At 45.7% G+C, this 14,006-nt stretch overlaps 1 non-coding gene across 1 annotated transcript; it reads left to right on the top strand.

Annotated features, from left to right (window-relative positions):
• Nucleotides 1–12,924: 12,924 nt before the first annotated feature.
• TRNAS-CGA (transfer RNA serine (anticodon CGA)) lies at nt 12,925–12,997 on the top strand. The gene has a single exon. It is a non-coding gene; the product is annotated as a tRNA-Ser (tRNA).
• The last annotated feature ends 1,009 nt before the right edge of the window (nt 12,998–14,006 follow it).

Genomic DNA, 14,006 nt, shown 5'->3' with positions numbered 1-14,006 from the left:
CACGCGGTTTAGGCGGCCCTGACCGGCCGGCCAACTGACGCTCGCGTGGCGCTGTTAAAAAATCGCCAGAGGCCTTAGTAGCGCCTTATTAGCGTGTGATATCTGTGAGGAGTATAAGTCCTAACTGGTCACGTATAAATTTAGAGGCTTTTCTTTTTCTAAATAGTATGAAGCATGTCGTAATGTTTTCAATGGTGTGGTGACCACACATTCCACGTGAACTCAAGTAGAAATCTTATTCGTGATCAGTGCGCCGGTAATTTACATTCCTTGTTTGCATCTCGAAAGCTTCTTCTGAGATAACGCAAGTTTCTCAAAGCCTTATTGGTCATGCATTTAAATGTGAGCATGCCATTTTTGATCAGGGGAGAAAATAACTGAAATGTATTTGAGAGTATATGGACGCATGCGAACTTCTGTGCTTTAATACAATATGTAAATTGTAATGGTTCGCTTTATTTCGGAAGGCCATCGAAACTGTTCTTTTTTTAAATTTAGTGACATTTGCCGCGTTATGTTGCATTTCAAAAACGCGAGTACTCTTCATTCAAATCTAGCTAACTGATCATGAGTACTACTCGAACTACAATAAAAGGTGCATGACATCAGCATATTGTATTATTTGAGAAGTGCCGCCATTACATCAACGACATCATTTATACAGAAAACAAACAGCAGAGGACCAATGACAGAGCGCTGTGGTCATTCTGGACGGGGTCTGTGGTCACATCGCTCGTGGCAAGACGTATATATGACGAATCGGCTTATGTGTATAGTCACCTATGCCACAGTTGCAGGTGGGCTGTTAACGGCCCTCTTCACTACGAAATCTAACAACTGAAGCTATCTGAATAGCTTCAGTCTTACAAATGTATGTCTTGGAGCATCATTGCATTAATAAAGTGAACAACTTCTATAAAAAGTCACTGATAGTTTCTTTCAACGCGGACATATTTTCTTTGCTATGGGGGCGAATAATTACTGTGGTGCCATCTTCTGGGAGCGCACCTCTGACGTAGTCTGAGGGATAGCACTGCGTGCTCCTCGTATATTGGTGGCCGGCGTTCAAATGGCGCAACGCGTGGTAGCCCGCCTGGACAGTTCAGTATGTGTCATCAAAAGAAGGAAAGTTGATAAATTGAATATGATTATTCTTGGGTAAACTGCAAACCCGGAACGCAAAATAATGTGCACGCCCACATAGGACAGTCGACGCAATGCAGTCTGCCGAGTCGGTTTTTTGCGTCAACGCAAAAGCGCAACAACAACAAGAAAGCACAAAAACAACAACAACAACAACAAAAAAGCACAGATATGAAACATGATTACCGCGAAGCGCTAGCTTCTATTGATAATGAGATTAATGTAAAGGTTAAGAAGGAAAGAAGCCCATGATGCTACCGTGTGGCACACCACGATATACAAAAAGCAGACAGGAGAGGTATCGATTTATGTCCACTCTCTGGACACGGTACTGGAATGGAAATGAAATGAGAAAAAGAAAATGAAAACCCTTTTGTGCTGCAGAATGCATTACAAATCTTTTATTAAGGTGCTGCGCGTTTTTGTAAATGCGGACCAGCTAAAGATGACTTGAAATGGCCGAGCACTTCTGAGTGCCAATCGGGAAGAAAGGCCGCGCTGAACTAATAAGGTCGTACAATCTGGCCAGCCTATAGCTCATCAGTTTCGTTATACGTTTTAGCCTTGAGTATTGTGCCATATTGGCACATGTGAGTCGATGAATGGGGGAACGCTGTGCGTGTGACGTTATACAGCTATGTCGCACGTGTGCCACATCCGGTTGCCGGGATGACGGTGCGGCATACCGACAAAGGACCTGCTTGCATTCATGAAACTTATTGGTCACAAATATCCAAAGGCAACCGCAACCTTCGCTCAATTGTTCACGCAGGCTACGCTATAATCTGCAGGGCCACGTCACACAATATCAGCCTTTTGCCGTCGCAGTAGGCTAGCCAAGCTTGTATAGTTTCGTATTTAGTCAACCTTAGCGGCAAAATTGTCGTCCTAATTAAACGTTCTGCGATAATTCTTGCCTCTGAAACTGCATACGTGGCAACGATGTTTCCGATGCGTCTTGCACAGGTCGAGAGAAAACATTTTAATAAACCAGCGTTCGATGCTTGAAATATCGGTTGCCGTTTTACACTGGCTTTATGGCGCCTGTGGTGCAACCTCGAATAAGCCTGAATAATTGAGCCTATTCAAAGTATTGGTCGACGACTCAGACCAGAAAGCCAGTGAACATTTTGATTACCTTTATTGGTTTCAAAAATATCTTAGACCCTTTTGTCGGCAAGGGATGAGAAATACTGAGAAACGCGGAATGAGGTCATTACGTCACATGATTTGTATCCTGAGGTTTTCTGCTTTCTGAGCTGCAGGTCGACAAGAATTATACTTTACTAGAGGGCACTACTCGAATGGCGTTCACTGCTCCTTGATTGGCGTTTCGTGGTGGCCACTGTGAATATTTCTCCTTCAATGCGCACGAATAGATTTAATTAATTCAATTGATAAATTTACCTAACTGATGAGATGTCGAGGAAAAAATTATGAGTGGGACAAATGACCGATCGCAGAATTTAAAACAACCTAGAACTAGCGAAGGCTTTCTTTTTATACGATAAAGAAAGCATGTGAAATAAATAAAAACTAATCATAAATCGCTCTGACAATGACAACGCTTCTGCGCATGGAACCATTGGGAACGGGTGACCGCGCTTCATTCTCGAGATGTCAACAGTTTTCAGCGAGCATTGGCGATATTGTAACGGTTCGCTTTCCGAACCATTCAAAAACCGTGTCCCAGGTTTGCGCGTTAATAGTATATACGGCGCACTGACGACGTTAACCTCTGAGACTATATAACTGTTGTGGGGATGCATAGTTGGGTGGATTAAAAAAAATTCGCAGGCATTGATTGCTCAAATGTCTTTTTTTTTTCGGCAAAGAAGCCCATACGTGACTTAGGTCGCTATATACGCCGTTAACGGTCATTTCTCGACGTAGTCCACGACCTATACATTGGGACCTTATTCAATAAGTAAGGTAGTAAAAGCTAGTTCATTAAAATTAGATATTGGTTACTTGTTCACAAAGAAAACAAGAAAAAAAGCTCGACTAGCTTTAAACTTATCCTATCAACGTAGAGTATAGGCGCTCTTTACGGAAAGCCCACGTTTATTTATTAATTTGCCACATTTAGTTGGCACATCCTGTATATCGCATTCCGTTTCTCTACCACGGGTGCGCTTTAAAACCACGGCGCTGCAGTTTTTGCTTTTCTCTTCTTTCTTCTTCCCCGCCCTTAAACTGGCTCTCTTAACTGTACTACACGCAGAGACAAAGAAACAGCGCGCGAATGCGATCCCATAGATGAGATGAATATATATATATATATATATATATACATATATATATATAGAAAACTATCAGTCATAGCTCTCGTAGTATAGCCCTCTGGGCCGTTTCCTTTTTTTTTTTTTTTTTTTTTTTCGAAAGTAGTCCTATTAGGGTTATTATAATTACACGAAGGTACTTCGCCCTCATCAGCAGCAGCCCTTGGTATAGACTCATGTTGTCCGACTATCGCGGACAACATGAGTCTCTTTCCACGTAAGTGTGAGGCTCGGAGGAGGAGCTGTGGCGCTTGAAAGTAGCCTGGGGCCTGACGAACCAACCGACTGAGCTATCTTTGCGGGCAACATCGAAGGGTCACGAGTTCAAATCACCTGTTATGTTCCGTGTTGTTGTTTTTTTTTTTTTTTTTTCCGCCCCTTTTTCTTTCTTTTAATGTCTTTTCCTTTATTTTATCACTGTACGGGAACCCTCCTAAAAAAAAAAAAAAAAAAAAAAAAAAAAAATAGATATATATCTTCAAATATGTAAGGCCTCACATGTGCAGGTCATAAATACGAGGTTCTCTAGCCGAGTGCCATCCATGCGGTATAACCGAGCTCAGATTGGTCCACCTTGACTGACCAAGTAGGGCACCACTGTAGGTTAAATGAGGCGTACAACTCCTGCGGGACCCGCCGTGGTTGCTCACTGGTTATGGTGTTAGACTGCTGAGCACGAGGTCGCGGGATCGGACCCCGACCACGGCGGCCGCATTTCGATGGGGGCGAAATGCGAAAACACCCGTGTACTTAGAATTAAGTGCACGTTAAAGAACCCCAGGTGGTCGAAATTTTCGGAGTCCTCCACTACGGCGTGCATAATCAGAAAGTGGTTTTGTCACGTAAAACCCCATAAATTAATTTTTAATTTAACTCCTACGGGGACGGTAGAGTATCCGTCTCCAGTGCAAGAGGACCGTGATTCAAATCCCGGTGCCGCGCTATTCTCCACCGGAAAATACAAAAAAAAAAAAAACCGTGTGTTGAGAAAATTGCACAAACAGGCCTGGAGTGCGGCCTGATCCCGGTGACCAGAACCGGTAACGCACTCTCTCACCAGAGCAGGATTGGCCACCCTGGTGCAGTACTTGGCCACAACCTCCTATATGAATACAACAATCGAACCCCGGCCCTCAGTCCCCAGCAGCCGCGAAGCAACTGACCACGGCGGCGGTCAGATCTGTGACGCTGCAGAGGGTGCTAAGAATACCTGGCTCCGGACAGGCCGCCATTGGAATCTGAACCTGGCAACGTTTAACGTTAGAACGCTATCTAGTGAGGCGAGTCTAGCAGTGTTATTGGAGGAATTAGAGGGTAGTAAATGGGATATAATAGGACTCAGTGAGGTTAGGAGGACAAAAGAAGCATATACAGTGCTAAAAAGCGGGCATGTACTGTGTTACCGGGGCTTAGCGGAGAGACGAGAACTAGGAGTCGGATTCCTGATTAATAAGGAAATAGCTGGTAACATACAGGAATTCTATAGCATTAACGAGAGGGTGGCATGTCTTGTTGTGAAACTTAATAAGAGGTGCAAAATGAAGGTTGTACAGGTCTACGCTCCTACATCTAGTCATGATGACCAGGAAGTCGAAAGCTTTTATGAAGACGTAGAATCGGCGATGGGTAAAGTCAAAACAAAATACACTATACTGATGGGCGACTTCAATGCCAGGGTAGGCAAGAAGCAGGCTGGAGACAAGTCAGTGGGGGAATATGGCATAGGCTCTAGGAATAGCAGAGGAGAATTATTAGTAGAGTTTGCAGAACAGAATAATATGCGTATAATGAATACCTTTTTCCGCAAGCGGGTTAGCCGAAAGTGGACGTGGAGGAGCCCGAATGGTGAGACTAGAAATGAAATCGACTTCATACTCTGCGCGAACCCTGGCATCATTCAAGATGTAGACGTGCTCGGCAAGGTACGCTGCAGTGACCACAGGATGGTAAGAACTCGAATTAGCCTAGACTTGAGGAGGGAACGAAAGAAACTGGTACACAAGAAGCCAATCAATGAGTTAGCGGTAAGAGGGAAACTAGAGGAATTCCGGATCAAACTACAGAACAGGTATTCGGCTTTAACTCAGGAAGAGGACCTTAGTGTTGAAGCAATGAACGACAATCTCATGGGCATCATCAAGGAGTGCGCAATAGAAGTCGGTGGTAACGCCGTTAGACAGGAAACCAGTAAGCTATCGCAGGAGACGAAAGATCTGATCAAGAAACGCCAATGTATGAAAGCCTCTAATCCTACAGCTAGAATAGAACTGGCAGAACTTTCTAAGTTAATCAACAAGCGTAAGACAGCGGACATCAGGAACTATAATATGGATAGAATTGAACAGGCTCTCAGGAAAGGAGGAAGCCTAAAAACAGTGAAGAAGAAACTAGGAATAGGCAAGAATCAGATGTGTGCGTTAAGAGACAAAGCCGGCAATATCGTTACTAATATGGACGAGATAGTTCAAGTGGCTGAGGAGTTCTATAGAGATTTATACAGTACCAGTGGCACCCACGACGATAGTGGAAGAGAGAATAGCCTAGAGGAATTCGAAATCCCACAGGTAACGCCAGAAGAAGTGAAGAAAGCCTTAGGAGCTATGCAAAGGGGGAAGGCAGCTGGGGAGGATCAGGTAACAGCAGATTTGTTGAAGGATGGTGGTCAGATTGTTCTAGAGAAACTGGCCACCCTGTATACGCAATGCCTCATAACCTCGAGCGTACCGGAATCTTGGAAGAACGCTAACATAATCCTAATCCATAAGAAAGGGGACGCCAAAGACTTGAAAAATTATAGACCGATCAGCTTACTGTCCGTTGCCTACAAAGTATTTACTAAGGTAATCGCAAATAGAATCAGGAACACCTTAGACTTCTGTCAACCAAAGGACCAGGCAGGATTCCGTAAAGGCTACTCAACAATAGACCATATTCACACTATCAATCAAGTGATAGAGAAATGTGCAGAATATAACCAACCCTTATATATAGCTTTCATTGATTACGAGAAAGCGTTTGATTCAGTCGAAACCTCAGCAGTCATGGAGGCATTACGGAATCAGGGTGTAGATGAGCCATATGTAAAAATACTGGAAGATATCTATAGCGGCTCCACAGCCACCGTAGTCCTCCACAAAGAAAGCAACAAAATCCCTATAAAGAAAGGCGTCAGACAGGGAGATACGATATCTCCAATGCTATTCACAGCATGTTTACAAGAGGTATTCAGAGGCCTGGAGTGGGAAGAATTGGGGATAAAAGTTGATGGAGAATACCTTAGCAACTTGCGATTCGCTGATGATATTGCCTTGCTTAGTAACTCAGGAGACCAATTGCAATGCATGCTCACTGACCTAGAGAGACAAAGCAGAAGGGTGGGTCTGAAAATTAATCTGCAGAAAACTAAAGTACTGTTTAACAGTCTCGGAAGAGAACAGCAGTTTACGATAGGTAGCGAAACACTGGAAGTGGTAAGGGAATACATCTACTTAGGGCAGGTAGTGACCACGGATCCGGATCATGAGACTGAAATAACCAGAAGAATAAGAATGGGTTGGGGTGCGTTTGGCAGGCATTCTCAAATCATGAACAGTAGGCTGCCACTATCCCTCAAAAGGAAAGTGTACAACAGCTGTGTGTTACCAGTACTCACATATGGGGCAGAAACCTGGAGGCTTACGAAAAGGGTTCTGCTGAAATTGAGGACGACGCAACGAGCTATGGAAAGAAGAATGATGGGTGTAACGCTAAGGGATAAGAAAAGAGCAGATTGGGTGAGGCAACAAACGCGGGTAAACGACATCTTAGTTGAAATCAAGAAAAAGAAATGGGCATGGGCCGGACATGTAATGAGGAGGGAAGATAACCGATGGTCACTAAGAGCTACGGACTGGATTCCAAGAGAAGGGAAGCGTAGCAGGGGGCGGCAGAAAGTTAGGTGGGCAGATGACATTAAGACGTTTGCAGGGACAACATGGCCACAATTAGTACATGACCGGGGCAGTTGGAGAAGTATGGGAGAGGCCTTTGCCCTGCAGTGGGCGTAACTAGGCTGATGATGATGATGATGATGATGTATGTAATTTAACGGATGTTTCTAAGAAATTGTAGTGTTTTCTTTGTAGCGTCATACTACAGTCGGGTGGATGACAATTTTTCCCTGTCATGAATTTCACTCGTCTTGCGGACTTCTGCAGAACTAATCTGCCGTAACCTAAAGGTGTTCCGCAGGGTCAAATAAGGAAATCTTTGTCTTCATATGCCTCCATTTCACTCACATTCACCTCTACCAAGCTCAGGCACAAGAAGAAGAGAAACGTTTATTTACTGCTTCGCAACGGACAATTCGTGCTTCAGACCTGCTCCAACGTGTCAAATTTGCTGCTCCCAGTGCTGCTTCAAAACGTCCTTCACCGCCTCAATCCCTACGATTATCGAGGCACTCGTGCCACAATCGCTGCGTTTGTGATGTTGTGCACGAGGATGGTCGTCCACACCAGCCAATATATCGTTCAATGAAAACGCGCATAGAGCCGCGCTGAAATTGCGCAACAGGGATGATTGTAAACTTAGTTGAATTTTTTCCATCCTGACAGCTACCTCTCTGAGAAACTGTGTTAGACTGCTCCGCCTATGAAATTGGCCCACATTTCTCGTCCGGTGAATAACTACAAATTGGGCAAATCAATAAAATAAATAAATAAGCGCTTTGTACGACCTAAGGCAAAAATGAAAACCTAATCTTTCGACGGCACGTGGTTCCCGGTAGCGGCTGGCTGGCCTTTTGTTTATTTGATTTTTCATTAGCTATAGGCACTCCATTTTTCTTATCCCAAGAATAATTTACATAAAACGTTTTTGCTAGGTCTGCTACCACGTTGCCATGCTTAAGCTTGTTCCACAATATTTTAAGATTGAGAAAATATCTGAAAATAACCTGCGAACGTAGCCCGAGAAGCTATGCAGGTTAAACACAGTGGCACATCGTGGTCCCGTTGTAACGATCGGCTCCACGCGCACTCGGTGGTCTCTTCAGTATCTCTTGAAGTACTTGTCAGCGTGCCTATGGGTGAATCAATTTCGTTGTCAGCATAAATTACTCGATACGAAGTTTGAGCCCAGCGCTGTGCGTGTTTTTATTTCCCAGTATATTCGGGCCAACAATTTTTTTGAGACATGTAGCAGAGTCGGCGATCGTCGAAAATCTGAACGGCCGTTCAAGCGCTTCGGCTTCTATGCATGACTCGTCGAAGGTTCCAGTGTAATTGCAGGTGCCTGGGTGGCTTCAAGAGAGTACTACGCAATTCGCGCCACGCATACGATCACACTACAAAAAAACTGATAGAAGTATCGATAACAGTTGAGGAACTGCTCACGCTTCCGATGCATGCAGCCGGGCCGTGCGTCGAGAGATAGCGTTTAACATTTTTTTAGCCGGTGCAAAGCAAAGAGCGAGAAAATGTAAAGAAGGTATTCTTGTATGGAAAATCGAAGTGAACTGGCACCTTCCCGAAGCGGTTGACGCCGCAGACACTACGCTTACGCGGCAGTACACTTTTGCTCTCGCGCTGTCTGCGTCGCCTCCTCCCTCGTTTTATATTTATTTAGTCAAGGTCATCCTATGTTCCGGAGTATTGCATGAGGGTGGTTACAATAACGTAAAACAACAAAAAGAAGCAAGGAGACTTGTACATACGATCACCCTTATGGAAAATCGAAGCTATACAACAGTTAGCCATAAAGTTCGTGGTCACTTTGTACAATTAAGGGGCAGTATTTTGTAACGGTTCGCTTTGGAACCGGTTTGCTCTGGCTGTTACGTCGGGGTGACGTCACTCGGAGAAGGAGTGGAACGTTTACAAATATGGGGTCTAACGTGCCAAAACCACTTTCTGATTATGAGGGACGCCGTAGTGGAGAACTCCGGAAATTTCGACAACCTGGGGATCTTTAACGTGCACCTAAATCTAAGTACACGGGTGTTTTCGCATTTCGCCCCCATCGAAATTCGGCCACCGTGGCCGGGATTCGATCCCACGACCTCGTGCTCAGCAGCCCAACACCATAGCCACTGAGCAACCACGGCGGGTGAGTGGAACGTCGCGGTGCGAGGGAGACTAATGAACGAGTGGCGTTCTGCCGCGAGGTCGGGTTATCATATTTTTTCTACATTGAGAGCGATATAGTAATTAAAGGATTTTGCTAGAATGGTAAAAAAAAATTGGTTTGCATACATCACTTGCGCATTTAATTTCCAATATTAACTGTGAGCTTCCGACGTGGATAGCCGGTGCGTCAATTTTATCTGCGTTGCTTTATTTATTTATTTTGTTTCGTCGCTAGGTGGTGTGAGATGCGTTAAGCAATCAAAGCGGTTGTCTGCGTGTAGGTCGCTGTTCTGTAAGAATTTCGTTTAGCCGTGGCTGAGCTTTTAAAGCAGACGATTGCGATGACAGTTCCATCCACGCAACCTACAACTTCGAGCTTCTTGCCTCGGTCAAGGAAGCGTTCTTGACTGCGGCTTTCTCCTACCCCGTGGAGAGGAATCTCACACCTTTTCTTCTTTTCACTGAACCGTTACGACCCTAGCAACGGCACTAACGATGCGACTGACTGACGGCGGCGACAACCCAGTAGCCTCTACATTCCAGACGCACTGCTGCAAATAACCCGTGGAGAAAAAAGAAAAAAAAAAGAACGTAGGGCACACAGAACTAACGTCGCCGTGTCAACGCTGCTAAACATTGTGGTTCCCAATATTATAGCTCGCCGCAAATACATAGCAGTCTCGTTTTCTAGAGATTAAAATGGTTTGGAATTCTTCGCTCATGTCGAACGCGTTGTGCCGTTGCCGCTCCTTCGTGGTCGTTTTTAGAGCGCAGCTCTTTGGCGCCACTTGCCGCGTTGCGCGTCGCCGTCGGCCTCGCCGCCTGTGCCTCGCCGTAACCGGCACCGCAGCCGGGGCCAGCGTTCTGCTTAGCTGCGCGCGCTCCTGGCGCCATCTCACGTGCACGGCGTTATCCTTGCCCTCCCATTGTCCTCCAAAACGGATCACGCGTTGTCGCCAATGCTCTCGCCCGCTTCTTCCGCGCTTCGCCGTCGCGGTAACTCTCGCCGCTACCGTCCGTCCACTCCGCCCTCGCCGTCGCTTCTCCCGCTGTCGCGGCACAGCCGCGGTGCCGGCGGCGGGCGCTCATTGCCGCCTCGCGCGTGATCCACGGCTCTCCGCTACATTATGGCAGAATTTCTCCGTCAGGGTTAAGCCATGTTTCCATTAGTGCTAAAATATCACTATCGTTGTTGTGTAGGTATGAGCACAGATCAGTGACTTGAGGAGGCACGCTTGGAACTTTAGTATGTGACATTCATAAGGTAGCTGCTGGTTTGCTGTTATCGCACTGCGGCTTATAACTAGAAGCAACTTACTGTGGAACATATTTGGGTTCTAGCTATTGGGAAGATTGCACGAAGGAACCAGAGACGGCGTCATATGTGAACACGTGATTATTTACTTTCATTCGCTCAGCGTTCAAATGAGAGAGCAGATTTACAGCTTTAACGTTGGCGAGAAGAAGCTTCCTTGCAACACGTGTTCCCAAACAGTACTCTTCACGAACTGCGAACTGGGTGCCTTTATTCTTCAAACCATTTTCTATTACACGCTGCTTATCCTTGAAGCAGGCAAATTTCACTATTACTGGCCTACCTTTATCGGGAGAAAACGCCCAAGACGATGAATGCGTTCGATTTTTCTTGGTTCGATAGTGGTGCCGAGGTTTCTGGAACACCAGTTTAAGAATTTTAGTTTCAGCAGATGACGAAGTTCCTGAAGAGTCGAAAAGATACGAGATTAGAGCGGCAAAGTCCGTTTTCAGCGTCATCGCAATGAGACTGAGTAGACTTGAGCTGGCTTGAAAGTCTGAGATGAGACTAAGATATTTCCAATGCGGACCCAGCTGTGGTAGTTTTGAAGGAAACAAAATCAACTTCGACATCGCGAGTGTTTGTGAACGGTACCTTCAATTCAATGTCCACAGAAACTTGCCTGTTTTTGAAAGCCTTCATCACGTATATCATTTTAACCGGCTTAAATTCGTTTAACAGTTTATAGGACAGTTTGAAAGTTTCCGGTCCGCGATTTGTTTCGACATCACCGGACAGGAGTACCATGAGTATGTTAATACATCTGACAAGGTTGCACACATAGCGCTTAAACTGACACGAACATTTGTCGGTGCACGACACCGCAAAAAGACAGCGATTACTGGTCTTTAGACAAGTATAATGACTGAAATACCCGACTAGGGACAACAAATGGGCTGAGTGCTCTATGTTTGAAGCGGTGCCGAGCACCAGCGCTGTGCTCCGTTGAAGGCCAATATATGGCGTGAATCCCGTCTTGACAACCGCGGTGACAGCAGCCTCTGCGTGTTGCCAACCGAAGCCATGTATCAGGTCAAGTAACGGTGGCTGCGACCAATATTGGGCTCCGTGTTGGCTGCGGTTTGTCCAGCAACGGCGTCGCTGGCCATTGTACGGGTCCGTGCGTTGACAGGTTGTCTTTCGCGTATCCCGTACTACTGAAGGCAGCCACGGAAGAAAGCAAAAGGGCGACGTGGAACAACAAATGAAATGAGTGCTCCATGTTTGAAGCGGTGTCGTGCCGACTCAATGCTTCCGCTACACCCTCCTCCTCTGTGGTGCTCCTCGCGCTGTCGCCGCTTTTTCCATCAACCGCTGCGCTGTGCGTTCGGTCTTGCATCCGCTTCGCTCGTTGGCTCGGTTACGCCGCGAACGCCGACGGTCGACGCAGGAACGGGCGTCTAAGAGCTGCGCTCTGAAATGTATTTTCAATTCATGTAGAACCATTCCGTGTACAATAAACCTTCAACTTCTTTTATTGCGATAAAATATTATACTTACATTGCAAGCGACCTTTTTCTGCCACTGTTAGGTGAAGCATATATATATATATATATATATATATATATATATATATATATATATATATATATATATATATATATATATATATATATATATATATATATATATATATAGGCATATCATAAGAAGCCAACAAACATTGACACCAAGGACAACATAGGGGAAATTACTTGTGCTTAAAAAATGAAAATAATGAAACGAAGAATTAATGGAAATTAAAGTGGATGAAAAAATAACTTGCCGCAGGTGGGAACCGAACCCACAGCCTTCGCATTTCGCGTGCGATGCTCTACCAATTGAACTACCGCGGCGCTGTTTTCCCATCCACTTTCTTGGGTATTTATGTGTCCTAGAAGAACCCTGGGAGTGTTAGCCAGCGCCACCACACACAAACCTTGGCGGTGGACGTGGGACGTCTTTTTTGCCGCAGGCGTCACGAGAACGTGATCTTTTTTGGATCCACCGCCAAGGTCTGTGTATGGTGGCGCTGGCTAACACTCCCAGGTTTCTTCTAGGACACATAAATACCCAAGAAAGTGGATGGGAAAACAGCGCCGCGGTAGCTCAATTGGTAGAGCATCGCACGCGAAATGCGAAGGCTGTGGGTTCGGTTCCCACCTGCGGCAAGTTGTTTTTTCATCCACTTTAATTTGCATTAATTCTTTGTTTCATTATTTTCATTTATTAAGCACAAGTAATTTCCCCTATGTTGTCCTTGGTGTCAATGTTTGTTGGCTTCTTATGATATGCCTAATAAAATCGGGACCCTCGGTTAACTCCCTGTCTTCTCGTTTATATATATATATATATATATATATATATTGACAATTATAATTTCAAATTACGCGCGCCAGCCGCCTCCTTCGTCCGTCCAGTTGTTTACTGCTACCTGCGAAAGGTAGCGGCAGTGAAGCGGGCTACACTGGCTCGATAGGCACTTGGAATTGGAGCAACCTGCGATCAGCGCGGGACACGAGGGCAGAAGAAGAGGTGCGGGACTCTGGCGAAAACACTGTGGACGTTTTATTGAGGCTCTCGCTTAGCTGTTTGTCGGGCACAAGTTCGCCCAATGTAATGTGATGGAAGTAGCGACATTCAACTGTGCGTTGCAGTTCTGGTTGAGGTGCGGGGTATGATTTCAAGCCCTTCTCGAATCCGAGAAAGGAGCCCGGACTCACGGCGACTTGGACCCATCGGATTGACTACTGTTCACCAACGCAGCAGTCGTCGCCTACGTGGTGAGCCCCCCGAGTTTTACCTTTGCCGGATTCTATCGGAGCGTCAGCATCTGCTAACGGAAATGCTACCGAGATGACAACTCAACTCACGGCAACTCACATGTTAGTGAACTCGCCAATGACGCCAGAGCCTTTCCGCGGCGACACATTTGAAGACGAAGAGGACTGGCTGGAACGCTTTGAGCGCGTCGTTGAGTTCAATGAATGGAACGTAGAGCACAAACTACGAAACGTTTACTTCGCGTTAGAGGATAGCGCACGAACGTGGTATGAAAATCAGGAAGCGACATTTGTGTCGTGGGATGCTGTCCCTCGAGAGTTGCTTGCCACTTACCCGTGTACCGACCGCCGGGAGAGGGCCGAAGCTGCCCTGCAGGCAAGAAAGCAACGGAACAAT

This window comes from Dermacentor andersoni, chromosome 3, assembly GCF_023375885.2.
Source record: "Dermacentor andersoni chromosome 3, qqDerAnde1_hic_scaffold, whole genome shotgun sequence".
Lineage (NCBI taxonomy): Eukaryota > Metazoa > Arthropoda > Arachnida > Ixodida > Ixodidae > Dermacentor > Dermacentor andersoni.
Note: the sequence above shows the minus strand (reverse complement) of the source record. Positions and strands in the feature narration are given on the sequence as shown.